Source organism: Pseudochaenichthys georgianus, chromosome 23 (assembly GCF_902827115.2).
Source record: "Pseudochaenichthys georgianus chromosome 23, fPseGeo1.2, whole genome shotgun sequence".
Lineage (NCBI taxonomy): Eukaryota > Metazoa > Chordata > Actinopteri > Perciformes > Channichthyidae > Pseudochaenichthys > Pseudochaenichthys georgianus.
In genome coordinates this window covers 14,208,686-14,226,523 of record NC_047525.1, presented here as the reverse complement: position 1 = coordinate 14,226,523, position 17,838 = coordinate 14,208,686, and positions in this window count along the sequence as shown.

Below are 17,838 nucleotides of genomic sequence, written 5' to 3'. Positions count from 1 at the left end.
TAATCGACAGAAACAAGAAGCTAATGTTAGGCAAAAGGAACTACTTCAGGGTCACATGACTTCACTGCTAGGCTAAAGGTGGCTAATGTTTGGCCTAATGGCATCTCATTTAGTAACTTGTTAGCAACCGCTGGTTTCATGACACTAAAAGCTTCAGACATTCACCAGTGGGGTATTTACCGACATATTTAATGTTGAAGAACAACATGTGAATCTCTTCAGCTTGTGATAACCAAGGCAAGGCAAGTTTATTTATATAGCACTTTTCAACACAAGGCAATTCAAAGTGCTTTTCCAAAAATTAAAGACATTAAGAAAATGGCATTTAAAATCAGTCATTAAAAAGAATAGCTAATAAAATAAACATTAAAAGAAAAAATACATGGATAAAAGTTACAGTGCAGTTTAAGATATGAATAGTTCAATTAAAAGCAGAGACAAAAAGAAAAGTCTTCAGCCTGGATTTAAAAGTAGTAAGAGTTGTAGCGGACCTGCAGGTTTCTGGGAGTTTGTTCCAGATGTTTGGAGCATAATAACTGAATGCTGGTTCTCCATGTTTAGTTCTGACTCTGGGGACAGAAAGCTGACCAGTCCCTGAAGACCTGAGAGATCTGGATGGTTCATCATTTAGCAAGAGGTCAGAAATGTAATTTGGGCATAAACCATTCAGTGCTTTATAAACCAGCAGCAGTATTTTTGAAATCTATTCTTTGACACACAGGAAGCCAGTGTAAAGACTTCAGAACAGGAGTGATGTGATCCACTTTCTTAGTGTTAGTGAGGACTCGAGCAGTGGCGTTCTGAATCAGCTGCAGCTTTCTAATATATTTTTTAGTGAGACCTGTGAAGACACCATTGCAGTAGTCGAGTCTACTGAAGATAAAAGCATGGACAAGTTTTTCCAAATCCTGCTGTGACATTAGTCTTTTAATCCTAGATATGTTCTATAGGTGATAGTAGGCTGATTTAGTAACTGTTTTAATGTGACTGTTGAAACTCAGGTCAGAGTCCATGACTACACCTAGATTTCTGGCTTTATCTGTTGGTTTGAACATTGCAGGCTGAAGCTCAGTGCTAACTTTTAAACGTTCTGCCTTGGCTCCAAAAACCATTACCTCAGTTTTATCTTTGTTTAATTGGAGAAAGTTCTGACACATCCAGTCATTGATTTGTTCAATGCCCTTACTCAGTGTTTGAATTGGAGCATAGTCTCCTGGTGAAATTGTTACGTAAATGTGTGTGTCATCTGCATAGCTATGGTAACTTATTTTGTTGTTCTTCATTATCTGAGCCATTGGTAGCATGTAGACGTTAAAGAGAAGAGGCACCAAGATGGAGCCTTGAGGTACCCCACATGTCATATTTGTCAACTCTGAATGTCAATTTGTATTTACCTATAGAAACAAAGTTGTTTCTGTCCTTTAAGTAGGATTCAAACCAATTTAGAACTGTTTCCGAAAGTCCCACCCAGTTTTCTAGTCGGTCTAGTAATATGTTGTGGTCAACAGTGTCAAACGCAGCACTGAGATCTAATAATACTAACACTGAGGTTCTGCCACTGTCTGTGTTTAAGTGGATGTCATTGAAGACCTTTACAAGAGCAGTCTCAGTGCTGTGGTTTGGACAAAAGCCTGACTGGAACACATCCAAACAGTTATTTAAATGCAAGAAATTACTCAACTGTTGAAAAACAACTTTTTCAATGATTTTACCTAGAAATGGCAGGTTTGATATGGGCCTGTAATTGTTCATTACTGAAGCATCTAGATTATTCTTTTTTAAGAGCGGTTTATTGACCACAGACCTTATTTCAGGAATCTTAAAACACATTCCAAAAACCTTGACTTCAACAAGGGCACTGGAATCGGTAAAATGCTAACTCATTCCCGGGTTTTAGGACTCATTCCTGCACCACTCTTTTAGGGGACTCCTTAAGCTGCTTTAGTCAATGCCTGTTTGTGGGGTTTTGGAGAAAAGAAAGAAAGGAGAGGAGAGACGGGGAGTGGGAGGAGGGTTTCCAAAAAAAAAAAAATGAATGAAAGAGTGGCTTGATTTCCCTCGCAATCCAAGGAACAAATAGCTAACATTTAACGTTTACACCCTGCCTGGAGACTCACTGGCGCTGCAGGGCCGAGCCGAGCCGGGCTAAAGTGTCCCGACAGTCTTTGGAGGGGTGTAAGTCTCGGGGTATCGGGTTCTCCAGATCCCCTTTAAATGACTGTCAAAGAGGCAAATATCAAATTGCATGGGGGTCTCACCCTCCCCGCCCCCTTGCACTCTTTTGCCAGCCTAGCACCAGTAGTGCGTTACTGTAATCCGATTACTTTTACAGGAAAGAAGGGATTTCCCGGGATTTCATTATTTATTTTCAACTTGTACATTAAGCTGTCATCATTGAGATTGAAAACAGACATCAGGCAAATATTAGGCTTTTAGGAGTTTTATTTTGGAGGATTTCTTTTAAGGTCACTTTTATCTTTATCCAATCATTTATCATGCGTAATACATTTGTAGAGTTTGCCGCACTATTTACTGAAGTGAATTTAAGACATAAATAATACAATAAAGCATCGAAATGAAAGTTATAATAAGCCATAAAGTTCAAATCATTACAATGAATTGAAATGAGAATAATAATGATTTTTGATTAACAACTGTGTTGTAATATCAGGCACATTAATGCAAAATCCAGAAAATAAAAGGTACTAAAGTGACAGCACACACAAGTGGTAGCCAAGGGTCGGGAGGTCACTTGATATTTTGCTTTTGCAAATGTGGCAGAAACATGTTATACACATCTATTTGCTTTATTATAATGCTATATATTAAATAGATAATGGTGTAGATGTGAAGACACCTGCAGCACTGTAGCTAATTATACAACGCATGTAAGATACATCTATTTTACCCTTCCAGCACAGCTTTCATTTGAGTGTGCTTTTATAAGAAACATTTGATCTAATAATAGTATATATCTTCTCACTGATTGTCCAATAGTGGAAAACAATATCACCCTCAGAAGAAAATCTGTTTCATCCCTTAAAAGGGCAGAAATCAGTGATGCTATTATACACACATTTTATCTACACAGATAAATACAAGGTTTTGAAATGTCTATACTAATTTTACCCACTCCCCACTTTCCCAAATTAGACACACCGCCATGTTGAAAATAACATCCCTTTTAACAGTGTATAGCCTTATCTACAGAAGGCCTATGCATTGTCATTAATCTTCACCAGGCTAATTAAATTAATCCATCGCCTCTTGGCATTGGAATATAACGACCACCACTAAATCCTCTGCAGGATAACGGATTTGTTTTTAAAGAGTTTTCTGCTTTAGTAGCAAACAGCACCAGGCAGGAGTCATTATCAAGGCCTTTCATATATATTCATATAACAACAGTTTAAGTACAATCATCAGACACTAAACATAAATTATTTATATTATACCTTACTTAAGTGTACACATCTAGAATTGGAGAGAGTTCATATATTATACAGAAACAATTACAAGCTAAAAAAAAAAAAACTGACACTTACAAAATACCTTAAAACTAATCCAACCCTCACTTTTAAATGGTTAAAACAATGTATTGCATTAGTGTAAACACTGCTTTCAAATTGGTAAGATATTGTAAACTCATATAAATGACAAATAAAAAATAATGGTATAAATTAAATAAATGTCAAGTCCCCAGCAATGAAGTGTTTTTAACCTTTGACATATTTGCTTTACATTGAAGACAGACGCAGGTTAAGGCATTTGTATAGTTATTCATCTCATTCCATACCTGAGGACCTATGCAAACCACATTAAAGCTGTTATATTTATGTTTTTTTACCCTATATAAGATTCATTTTTCCTGGTCTTATAAGTAGGGGGGAAATAAGTTGGGTCCCACGGTCTGTCGTTGAGCATAATTTACTACACAACACATTAAACAGGCGTTGTGAAAGAGTGTAATTTATTTTATATGGTAGCTTTTTAGGTTTCGCAGTGTGTTTCTCTGTAGGCGGAAGAAGGTTGCAGAGTTGTGGATTTGATTGACAGTGCGTCCGCGGGATCATGTTTAATCCCTGCCTCTCTCGAGCCTGCTCACAACTCATTTCACCACCACGAGATGGGGGACTCAGATGGTTGCCGGGGCAACGGCGATAGTGCTAAGCCATTTCCATTTTCTGTGAACGAAGGGGGAGGGGGGGGGGGACATTTGCAACAGAGGTCGTCACAAAGTCATTCACAAACACAGCAGAGGGTCTCATTACTCTGCAGATTACTCGTTACTTTACTCAGAAGTAATTGGAATTCATTGAATTATCGTTAGGGTCATCTTACTTTTCACAAAGAGTTTGAACAAGCTGAAACAGAATATACATGCAATACTGTCACAGTGCGGAATAAGAGGATAATAACAACCTTAAAACTGGACATTAAAGGGTCAAACTTGTTAAAACTGACATTTAACGCTTTTCCTTCCTGTCTGTTCAGCGACCGCCTCCATCAGCATCCAGTGAGGACGTGCAGGAGAAGGTGAAGATGAACCGGCCTTTCTGATCAAAGCGCCGTCTAAAGCTCAAGGCTGGCCTTCTTACTCGGGTATGTTGCTTTATTCTGAGGACACACACACACACACATGACACACACACTTTGAGCGGGAAGGTCTTCGCTTTCAATCAGTGTGCACAAACCTGCCATCTTTCTTTTTGGCTTTTTAAATCGACTTCACCTGCATCTGGATCGTGCGCCGGCTCCCCGGGGTGTTAATGCGCTGCTTGTTAGTTTTAATTAAGTCACCTATAGCCCAGTGATCACCGAGATCAAGGGCAGTTTTTTTAAATAAGAAGCATGGCGGGCCTCCAGTAGACTGTTGGCTGCAGCTCTCCTTCACCTGGCTTCATTCATTCAGACTGTCTTTGCCCTTCGGTTGACACCCCTGTCAGAACACAGCCCACTTCCCTCTCCTCACTTTGTCCTGGCATCTGTGGTCTCCTCATTTTTATTTTCGCAACTTCTTTTCTCAGCGCAGAGCTACGGGCGTCTGCAGTTTATTTGGTCTGTGTCTACACGATAAAGAGGAAAGTTAGGTGAAGGACAACAATCTGCAGGAGGAGACTGATCAGGAGGAAAATGATAATAAGGCTAAAGAGGTATCTCTACGCAGCACATTGTTGAAGAGTTTGCATGTCGCCTATGAGGCTGATTAAATTAAGCCACATCCAGCAGGGTTTTTTTTATTTAAATATTGAATATGCAAACATGTTTGACAACGAATAGTGTAATTTCAGAGGATGCTTTAGGCCCCTCTTTAAAGGAAAAGCTTTCAAAATATTCCAACTGCCCTCCTTTCACATCACATTCCCAGCAGCTCCTGAAAAGCTGAAGTTAGAAAATAGTTGATAAAGAAAAGAGGAGATCCACAGGCACAGGAGATATAGAGGAGATGCTCTCGGGCTAAATAAAGCCTGACGCAGGCAACACATCTGATGAAAGGTCGGGATATTGTTTCAAGAGCAAGCAGAATGAAACTATTAGTTTCAGATTGTTGAGGCAAAATGGGTCTTTTATGCAGTTTCAACTTCAAGAAGAACGTTTATCAAAGAAAACAGCCACCAGATTTGGATTGGCTGTTACGTCACAAGATATTAACATGTCATGAAATCATGCTGTATTCAGTCGTTGATATGAAATAACTTCTTAACATGGATGTAAACAATGCAGGATGTAATTTATTAAATCGGTATATTGGATTTCTAACATTTTATGAGGAAAAAAATTAAGAATGTAAATATGTTGTTTACACAAAAACTTTGCAGGGGCAGCTTATCGTGAGAGCTAACATAACAACAAAACTCGTTTCTATTTAGACTTCCTTCTCTAGGAATTAAATAGAATTTCTCTTTTGCCCTGCAAATGCCTCAGAGTATTAACTATGATCAAAGATACAAAAGATACAAACCTTTCTAAATCCAACTGAAACACAGTAGTATATTGAATAAAGCCTTTTAGATTCAAGGGAACCTGATCAATAATTCCAAAAGTACATTAAACCGTTTTAATTGTGATTCCCGAAATATGTTCGCTCTGCTACATTCAAACATAAACACTGAGGACTAACATAGACAGACTTTTGTAACGTTCAGGCCCCAGTAGACACTTAGCCCGCTGCTCATTAGACACTATCTGATATCCATCACAAACTGTTATCCATGAAAACAGATTCTGTTATTGTTTGATCTCCTTGACCTCAAAGTATTTCTTCCAACGAAAACAACAGGTGGAAGATGAAAGGTGTGAGGTTAGACGTCAGAAGGTGCGCTGTTGTTTTTGTGACTCAAGTCCTACCTTTTAACCTCGCTTAAACTCGGAGGAATCTTCCTCTTGATGAAGTGCTTCCTCATTACAGCCAGGTTGGCTTTTTAACCTGTTTCATGATGAAAAGGAGAAGCATATCCAAGGTAGGGAAGATAAACTGCATTTTAACTTTTGGAGTTCTATACGTAATCCAACATACATCGGCACAACATGTACAGGCTTAACTGATTTTGCTTCGCAACATGAGAGGAAAATAATCAGCAATCAGTACCAAACTCATGTGGAAATCATTCCTTATCAATCGTCCACCATACAGAGGCAAACTGCTACCGTCTGGCTGCCTCAGCTTGTGTCATTTTACAAGAAAACGGGAACAGATCGTAAAAAATAAAAGCTGTAATTTTCCTTTGATTGGTCTTATCATAGAGCAGTGATCTCAGATTGGTCTGACCCGTCATTAACTCACAGCGAAGAGGCATTTCAACCAAATCATGAATGAAAGACTGGACAATATCCAAATGTCCCAATCAACAGAAATAACCTCTGGTGAGGAGATAGCAACAAAAGCAGGTCACCTTTTTTTTTAGTATTCAGGGATGTCAATTTATCTGGTGAGAAGTTGAAGGAGATGGATGAAAGAGGAGACAGAGACTGAATAACTAGAAGCCCCCACAGGCATCTGCCACTCACCCGATGCAGATCCAGTTTGATTTTAATTCCTTTAATACTTGATTGTATTATGTGGAGCGTGATAAAAATAAGTCACTGTTTTCAGCCGAGAGCAACAAAATGTCAGTCAGCCAAGATATGCTAAAAGGCTTTCTGTGCTTGTGGCGGAGACACACAGATACAGAGCAGATTATGCTTTATTAGCTGTTCATGGGGACTTAATTGTGAGATCAAAGTTAACAGTGTTCCATCGGTGCGAGGCAGAGCAGATTTCATTAGGCTGAGAAATATCAGTGCAATAATAATGTCATCTGCAAACAGCAAGTTCACAACTCAGAGGATCTTAACAACTCTTTTTGGACAATTTTGAACAGGAAATTCAACCGCATGCAGCCATTAGGAGGGAAAGATGTATGAAGGATGTACGCACACTAACAAAAAAAAAAGTTTCTAATACAGAAGATATCTCTAAATGACAAATGCAATCAGTTTTGGCATGATGGCTTCATCAGAATAACATGTTTTATTAGCCTGTTAAGCCCTGAACCTATTTTACAGGCCTCAGGCTCGAAAATGACATGCCGAGAATGAATGACTATATCTTCACTTCTAAAAGGGGTATATGAATAATCTTTTTTATCAAAGCAATGATAGACCTGTCAGTGTTTCCCACAGAATTTGATTCTATTTGCCCCGGGCAAGAAAAGCCAAAGGCCCCTTAACCTATTCGGGTGGTCCACGCATCCACCCCCCTCAAATAAGATAATACATGCGAGTTCATGGCTAGACAACGTTCTTGTTGCTCTGTGTAGCATTGTTAATGAGTGAGACACACCGGAGTTGAGGAACTGTGGGGTTTATTCTCCCAAAAATATAATTTACAATTTAGGCATTTAGCAGATGCCTTATTCCAAAGCGACTTACAATGACCAATTACAGGGACATTCTCCCTGGAGTAACTGAGGGCTAAGTGCCTTACTCAAGGGCACACTAGTAGTGGTGTTCCAGGCGGGATTTGAACTCGCAACCTTCCGATCATCAGCCCACCTCACTATCCATTAGACCACAACAAAAAAAAGAATTAAGAAAAAAGAATAGTAATAATATCTTTTTTTTTTATGAGATCCATTTGTGGTGGACGATATTTAATTGTGGCGGCCCGCCACAAATAAATCAATGTATGGTAAACACTGCCTGTGAGTTGGCTGTAGAAGTGTCAGAATCAGTTTAAATGTTGCTGTGTCAGAGTAAATTCAGATGGAACATAGTACAAAAATGTAAATTATAATCTCCGCCTAAAAAAACCGATTATTTATAGTGAAAAAAGTGCAGAAGGAAACATTCATTGAAACTCAGTGTGCTGCTCTGTGATGCTAGGTCAAGCAGATACTTGGCATCTCAACTTTGGTGCAAGTTCATCAATGTTTGGGGTCAGGCTCTAAGCTGAGGAAACCCTCAGCATTGAGTGAAGGTGTGCGTGCAATATACCGGCGGGCCAGATCTATTAATAAAAAATTGTCCTGCGGGCCGAAATTAAATCCACCAAGGGCATGATTTGGCCCCCGGGCCTTGAGTTTGACACATGTGATTTAGAGCCAATAGAATCGAGGGGCAGTTAATAAATCTATGTAAACATTACCATTGGTCTGTTAGAATGACGCACACACACATGTATGCCCTAAAGCTGATGCCCCGGACTGCAGTGCTAACCATGCTAAGCTGTTTATTGCCATAAATGTAATGATGGATTATCAGTAATAATTTCACACAGAGACATTGGATTAACCTTCAGCAGCGTTGTTATGCCCTTGAACACAACTTTTGATCACAAAACAGCAAAGGTAAGACCTAAGACATTATTGTTTATTGTTTATTGAAACCGGAAAGTTGTTTTCTTGCTCTTTCCTGGCTGCTAGTTCAGTACGTTTTACTCGTCGTACAGTGATGAGATTTACACATATGGAATCTGTGGAATCTCAGTTTTCATATGATATGTCGTTTGTGCAGATAGCATGACTTAGAAAATATCGTTTTTGCCAGTTATGTGCTAAAGTAGCCGTTAGCACCGTTAGCCCGTTTCGCTAAGTGCTGATTTAGACGCTTGGTGTTGGACTTCTGTTCCGTTTAGGTAAAAATTGTTGAGTTTCTTATGCAGTATGCATCATTAATAGGTTGTTAAATGTTTAGAAGCCCTGAGACGCTGTTTCTTGCAAGATTTTGCGGGCTTAACAGGTTTTAGAAAGGCTAAAAGGAAACCCCAGTTAATGAAGATATGTTATAACACGTTAACAATAATTAAGTAACAATAATCCAGTTTAGAAATACTCCGTCAAGTAAAACACAAAGATGTAAGTTAATAAAAATTGTGCAAAAATAATGTTATTCAGTGTTAAAGCTATCCAATGCTGCAAGTAGAATGCAGGAATAAGTTAACTATGTACATGTAAGATAGAATAAGAGACAATATAATCGGTCATTTTGCAAATGTATTTCTCAAAGACATTGGCAGTGAAATCAGCATCCTGTCTCTGGCTGCAGGTTACGATGTGATTGACAGGATACAGACTTACATGAGACCCTCACAGGAGGAGAGGCAGACTGTTGCCGTGGCGTTGACCTCTTGTGACCCCTGCTGTAACGGGCCGGTCTCAGATGCCCGACTCCTTTTTTACGTCTTATCTGACCGCCAATGTCCTTTCTGCCACCTCAAACATCACGCACACACATATCGGATTACTAAAATACATTTATAACACTCAGTAAAGTCAGCTGACAGCTCTCTGAGTATAATGAAGTACATTTACTCAAGCACCGTAACTTAAGTACAAGTTTTAGGTACTTTGTTATTTTACTTATATAAGATAAGATAAGAGGACTTTAGCTTGTAACATATTTCCACAATTTGTAACTGCAAAAAGTTAAATAAAAGTTCTTTATACTGTTGAAATGTCCATTCCAGACCAAAAATGTAATTTGAGGTTTATTTTGTAGTATTCTTTTTAAATGTTCGCATATTATTAGGTTGAAAATTGATGGAAAACTTAAAACGGCAAGCCTTAAATACACCAGAAGTTCTTCTTAGTAAAAAACGTTTTTTTAAGGTGAACACAAAACTTCAGAATATATCTAATTTGTTGTTTTCCGAACTGCTGGATTCAACCTGTTGCAGCATCAGGACATATTGCTTACATATTTAGTTTGTTTTTGAGCTTGTCCTTATTTGCTTTCCAGCCTGTATATTTAAGGTTAGGTAATAGGGTTATTTAGGGTATTTGTTAGCAGTTCAAAACAAAATGTAAAAGTAACCCCCCCCCCCCCCCCCCACACACACACCTCTGTTTGCCCTCATTGGACACACACCAGAGGCTGCAGCAGGTGATAGTGTTATACAGTGTGTGACAATGAGGCTAAATGATGGTGAATCAAAGAGAATCAGAAAGAGGGTGCAGATTGAGGGAATAATAGTGTTGTGTCACTCTGCGGTTTGGGACGAAAAGATGAAATGGGCTTTTAGTAGTAGAGGAAACTGAGGGAATCAAACACTTCCTGGCTTTAAAGTGGAAACAGCGGAGACTTCCTCCCTCATGCAGGTAGAGGAGGCACCATGAGGGAGGAACAAAGAGGCAGAGTCTAAACACCAAGCTTTACGCCGTCACCATCCCTGTCTTGGAGGACACAGAGTGTGTGTGTTTGTGTGTGTGTGTGTGTGTGTGTGCTGGTCGGCCTCTCTTGGGGTGGTAACACACACCGCGCCGGTGCCGTTTGGCGGGGGGGCAAGAGGCTTTGCGGCAATTTCTGTGGAGCTCATTCCACAACCGGTCACAGGGTTAAGTGCCGCAGTCATACACACATGCAGACACACACACACATATGAACACTGGAGCCATTGAGTCGAATGTACAGAGCAGACGCCACCGGAGTGGGGTTCCTCACACACTCACAAACACACACACACACAAACACAAACACACACACACACTAGAGATTGACCACACAGGCTGCAGAAGCGTTATGACTAACATCTTTTTAATTTTCATGAATTTCCGAGTCACTGTAGACACTGTCCTGATATAATTAGAAAAGCAAGGAGCTGTTTAATGACTGTTGACCTATACTTAAAGGGTCGTTTCACTCAAAATATAAACTTTTTTTCACTTAACTCGAGTGATGTCGGCCTAAAGAAAGCATTCCCATACAACGCAAATTACAATTACATTTGATTTTAACATATTTCAAATTCTTATCAAAGTCCACAGAAGTATATGGAGGGGGTTTGGGTGGATCGATGGGTCAAACTTTTCTTTTAATTAATTCCATTTACACTAAAAAAATGTTTGTTTTATTAGACCTTACCAATATTTAGTTGAGTTTGATTTTACAACTTTAGCCGTGTTAAAAACTGCGAACAAACTCCAAGAGAACATTTCTCAAAACCTAATTGCAGTTTAGTTGTAGGAGAACGCAATTTAGTTGGATAAATCGGTGGCAGAGACAGGTATATCAGAACCATGGCAATTAAAACCAGAGTATTTGTTTGGCTAAATACTACTAGAGGTAAGTGAGAAAATATGTTTTTATAATTTGGGTTAAGGCCCTGTCACACTGTCCCGAAATTGACACCCGATGGACACACAATAAAGGAAATGTTCAAATTCGGCTGTGATCGTAGCAACATCGGGACATTCGTGAGGGCATCTAAGCCATCGTATGACCGCCGGTGGAGTTTCTCAGGCTCCGGCAGCAACTTCGTGAGCGGCAACTTCGTAAGGCACTCGTGAGGGCATCTTGTCAAATCGTGACATCTTCGTGTTATCATCGGTGCATTCACATTCACTCTGATCGGGGCGAATGCCCGATGGCACCGAGGATAACAAGATGCCCTCACGATGGCCTTACGAAGGGCAAAATTGACACACGAATTCAACACGAAAATGAACCTTCGCAAGGTCCTTCGGCAATTTTTTGGCATGCCAAAGATTTTGCCTCCGCTCACGAAGTTGCTGCCGGATCCTGAGAAACTCCGCCGGCGGTCATACGATGGCTTAAGATGCCCTCACGAATGGCCCAATGTTGCTACGATCACAGCCGAATTTGAACATTTCCTTTATCGTGTGTCCTTCGGGTTGTTTTATTGCACAACAAAATCATGTAAATATATTATGTAAATAACCCAATTTGTGTTCTGTGAAACTAAAAAGGATATAATATATTATTTTGAAGGACAGTTGACAGGAAATTGTTGTTGTTATGGAAACAACATTACGGAGAAAACGTAATATTTTCTACATATAAAGACGGATAAAGTAAAGAACAAAGTCTGAAGATATCAGTACAGTATCATAGTACTGTAACATAATTGTTTTTGGTACTTTCGTTGCAGTTGTATGTCTTAAATGTAATGTAAATGTTGCCTTCGTGTGTGGTTCGGGGCCATCTTCGTGCGAAATTCACAATTCCATATTCGTGTGTCCATCGGGTGTCAATTTCGGGACAGTGTGACAGGGCCTTTAAGGAACCTTTTAAAGCCAAATACATCAGGTCAGAACTGAGAGGTTAGGTGACACAAATGTTGTTCATGTCTTTACAGTTTGACCCAAAACATGTGTTTATCTTAACAGTCAATGTTCTTAGTAAGTGTGCGTGCACGTGTGTTAGTGTCAGAGACATCTACTGTAGCGGGCAATATCACAGAAGCAGTTTTAAGTACTTTGTTTGGTGTTTTTTAAATAATGTTTGTGGATAGATTGTTACACGTATTTTGGTCTATACTTGTTTCTGATTGGCTGGCAGGTTTTCAACACTTTAATTAAATCAAATACCCTCCATTGCCAGTTTATTAGGCCATGTTTTGTGTTAATTAACTGCAAACAGTTTGAACCCAGCTTGTTTTTGTTCTGCCTTTGGGTTGAGTGTCTAACGTTGTAGTGTGATGATATTGCATTAGATGACATTACATGTTGGCAGACACTATCATCAGTACATTCAACCTCCATAAATACCATCTAAGTGTGTTGAAACTGAAAATAATGGGCTCTATCCTTTTTGTGTATCGGGGTGACATACAGTAATGTCTGTTATTTCTTGCTGTGACATAAATCTGTCACTGGATGAAGTCATAGTTTAAGAGGTTAAACAGCAATACTAATACTGTTACATGTACAAAGTATTGATTATATAGCCATTTTTATTGAGCAGATTACGCAGACGGATGTATCAAAGTGTTACAGTTGCACTGAGATGCGATACTATTACAGACCTGCAGCAGGATGGGATTTGGTTGGATGTGTTGCTGCTCCAGTGGAAGCTGGTGTGGTGGTGTAGTTTGGCGGGGCTGCAGAGCATCTGTCTTTGTGTCTTTGTGTCTGGGGTAAACCCCTGCTGCTGCCGAGCTTTTGTCTCTTCCTGATCGGCTCTAATGCTGCAGCACTAATTGTTTAACACAGAAACACGTCTTTTCTCCCTTTTAATGTTTTTGTTTTTATTGTCGTCGATGCATTTATTACAAAACCTTTGTGGATTTTGAACACACGCCTCCCTCCATCCCTCGCCCCTTCCCCTCCCTTCTTCTTCTTCATCATCCTCTCTCTCTCTCTCTCTCTCTCTCTCTCTCCCTCTCTCTCTCTCTCTCTCTCTCTCTAAAATGCCCGCCCTGAGAAAGAAAAAAAAAAGAAACTGTGAACATCAGCAGAAAAACGGATGTCTGGCAAGTTGCATCATTTTCAAAAACAAACAGTGTGAAACCGTGTTAGCCAGCCTATTAGCATATATACATAAAGACCGTGTGTGCGTGCCCGTCTCCAAAATAAAAGGAAAACACAAAAAGAGGCGAACGTTACTCTCCGCTACCCGTGACGGACGTTTCTCAAAGAGATAGCGCTCTGGGTAAACATGTGATCGTCGCAGATCCAATCAGCTCAAACAAAGGGGATAAGCAATGGAGCTGGGTGAATTTGCTCATGTGTGTGTCTGTGTGTGCACTGTAATATAGGTGTGCATCTGTACCATAATGTGTTGTTCGTCGTAAAAGTGCAGAAGAAAAGAGAGAAAGAGGGAGCCAGGCACCACTGTTATCATTTGCATCATAATGGTACACTGATATGAATAGTGCTGCGTAGATGCTAAGCTCTTAACGTGCATGGAAATTGCTTACCTTCAAGTAATGTGTCGCCACATTCATGCTTATGTGCGTATTGTTTCGTGGTTTCATCATACTTTTTCTCATAACACAAAAAAGGAGTGATTTATAGACCGCTGAAATAGGTAACAAAAAGGGAGAAATGTAGGTGAATCTTTTTTCAAGTTTGATTTCAAGTTTGAAATGAACTGTCAAACTTTCGTCTCAAGGAGACGAAGACAGAGATCTGTCAAGGCTGTCGTCTTGACTAGACTCTTTGGAATTACCTGCCGTTAAAGATCAGGGCCAAACCCTTTTCTCTTTCTGAACCTTTTGTTATAACTCACAATGTAAATCCAGTTTATCACAACCTGGATTCAGGTTTTTCGTATGTTTGTCCATGTTCCGGCTGCTAGGAGAACATATTACTCCTTCAATGCTGGAAGATCTTTTCCAACAGGGTTAGGGTTAGGCATCATGAGTAAACAGACATGACAAAAAACAACATGCTGATGTCTAGCAGGTTTAAGCTTAACATAAATGTAGCTTGTTAGCATAATAACATACACTCACTACAAGGGGACTCTGAGAGCACAGACTTCCGCTAAGGCCAAAGGCCCTTTTGTGGCAATGTTAACAAAAGTGAAAGATATTTGTGTGTATTCACAACGTAATTCGTGTCCACACCGAAACTCATAGGAGTCTTCCTTAGCCCATGCCAAACCTTACCTCCAAGTTTCATGGAAATTAAGGACAGTTGTATTGCCGGTATCCTCTTGACAAACAATGGTGGTGTTGTTATTTTGACAGGTATTTGGTGCTTTCTGATCTGATGCTGGCACAAGAGGGACATGAATACAAAAAATGTATGGCAAATCAATCAGGAGATGTTAAAATATTTCAGTCTTGAATCTAGCAGTGAACAGACCAACAACTGCCATCACTCTGGTGATAGGGCTAAAAACTGTAGATATTGCACCCAAAGTTTGAAAAACAGGACTGTCCAGGACAATCATAACCGATTGAAATGAAAGCCAAAACATCAGAAATGTGACCCAAGTTCTTTTTTACTTCTCTGTTTGAGATACTTCTTTCTGTCTCGCTGATTTTAATCATTAGCTTTAATATCTTTGTGATGATTAACGCAGTGAATTTTGAAGAAGTGCCACAGAAATCAAGTAGAATTTTCCATTGTCAAAAGGCGTGAAAACATTAGAGGACACATCCAAAGACACAAAGTATTCAACAACGGGATTCCCCCCTCACTCCACCCTGTTTCCCATCCAACCCCCCCCCCCCCCTCTCCTTCCCTTTAGTACCCACCTCTGCCTCCTCCCTCCATCATCTCCCCAGGAGGCGACAGAGGCCCTGTACATCCCTGATAAGACCTTCTCGGAGGGACAAAGAAGGAGGGGGTGGAAGGGGGGAGTGGGGTAGGATGGGTGTTGGTGGTGCTAGTGGTAGAGAAAGAGTGGGGTTGGGGGGGGGCTTCAGGGTCACCTCAATGGCACGCTCCTGATAGCGCTATCAGCTTATGCTAATCACCAGCTAAGTGTTTCAGGACGAGAGGGAGCGGCGGGGCGCTATCCTAAAACATGCGCCTCCTACTTAACCTGCGCCATATCGCGATGAGCCCGGGCTCATTCAAACAGCCGGCACTCTTTATTTAAAGAGTGACAAGACACAGAGAGAGAGCGCGAAGGTCCAAATTGATTAATCGTGACACAAATTGATGTTAAGCGCCATCGCAGATACAGCTCCTCTCTTTTTTTGGGGGCTTTTTCAGGGTATTGTTCTGCCAATAATGGCGAGGATGGAAGGGGTGTCGGAGCCACTTTGGATGTCTGGCGTGAATACGGATTGTGTAATGTAATGTAAGGTGCCATTGTTACCTGGGCTTACTGTACATGACAGGTGAAAGATAAAGAATAATGCGGGCCAATCTACCCTTAACCTATATTTCAAGATGAAAAACTTGGTTGATAACCGCACCTCAGAACAGAAGATTTAGATACAAAGTCCATGTGAAAGTAGAATAGGAGACTTCCAAGTCTAAGAGAAGCATTTACCTTACCTGAAAACCTTTGCTCAATCACTCAATCACTTATTTCTCTGATGTATGCTCAGCTCTCTGGTCTTTCTCTGCTTTTAGTCAAACTAAATTCCTCTGTAACTTCATGCCTTTATCTGCAATGTGCATAGGTTTGGGTTCAGAAAGAAGGGGAAGAAGTATTCAAATATTTTCCCTGCAAAGATGGCAATAGTACAATGTAAAAAAAAATACTGTTACAAGTAAGGCATTCAAAATGCTTCAAAGAAGTCTAAAAGGATCAAAGTAAAAGTGCCCATTGTGCAGAATGGTCCATTTTAGAAGAAAATAATTAGATTTACAGTACTGGACCATGTAATTCCTTAATGTGTACGTTAATATGCTGTAATAAAAAAAATGCTACTGATGAGTAGCTAAACCTAAAATAATATATCAGTATTTTGTGGTGGATTCATATTTTGTATCAATAATGATCTAAAATGTATCCAAAGCAGTCAAACATAATGATGTGAGTACAATATTTGCCCCCAAAATGTAAAAGGAAAAGTAGAAAAGTATCATTAAAGGGAAATACTTAAAGGGGACCTATCATGCAAAATGCACTTTGTGATGTCTTTTATACTTAAATATGTGTACCCGTTGCGCCGGGGAACTCACGCAGCGTCAGAAAATACAACCCTCTCTCTTTTCCTCCGTACCCAAATCTCTAAGAACAGGGCTACAACGAGCGGATACAGATTTCCATCCGCTGTGACGTGTCCATCCACTGTGACGTCATGGACCCAAAGTTGCTATCAGAAACAATGGCTGACGTGTTTTGGACGTAATCTCGTCTGTGTTTACATTAGCAAGCCTCGCTAACACTCAGAGCTAATCTGTACTGTGTAGAGTACATGTGTTTAGAAAGCAGGAAATAAAAAAAGAACTCGCCTTGTGATAAACCTGCAAGAGAAAAAGCATTTGAGCTCCATACTGTTTCAGAAATAATCCTTGATGTGGTTTAGAACAGGATGGCGTTTTATCACAGCAGAATTTAACTTTAGCTCCGGTAAAATTCTGATCAGGCATTAGCTCCGCCTCCTCTTTTCTTTTTTTCAAGCAAAGGACCCAAAATCCGCGTTTCTCTAACAGGGCTTCAAAAGAGGGGTTTGAGCAGTATGAGGCATGGCTACAATGGGTGATCTGTTTGGTATTTTGAAAAAAAAACTTCACAGACATGTTTTATATAGGTATGGCCCTACAATATATGTTTCAAATATAGCATAATAGGTCCACTTTAAGTAAAGTACAATTGCCTCAAAATGTTCTCGTACCTGTGATACAGTACAAGATCTTTGACATTAAAAGCCTTCCGTAAAGCCCAAGCCCTTACATCTTGTTTCCTTTAATGTGAAAAGTCTAAAGGAAGTGCAGCTTTCCTGTAAAAGTAACAGAGGTCCAAAAAACAGCAAAGAATAAGATGATTGTACATTTTATTCAAACTGGCCTTTATTTTATTTTGCTTATTTCAAACCTTTACATTTTAAATCCTCGTTGTTATGAACTCACACTTGTTTGGAGCAACTGGACAGTAAGGTTCTGGAGTAAATTAAACCTGAAGTTGATCAATTCAGGGGGGACAAAACTACGCTGATCCCCCTCGTCCCCTGTGGAAATTACTCTCTTGCCATCTCCTGAAAACTGGCTC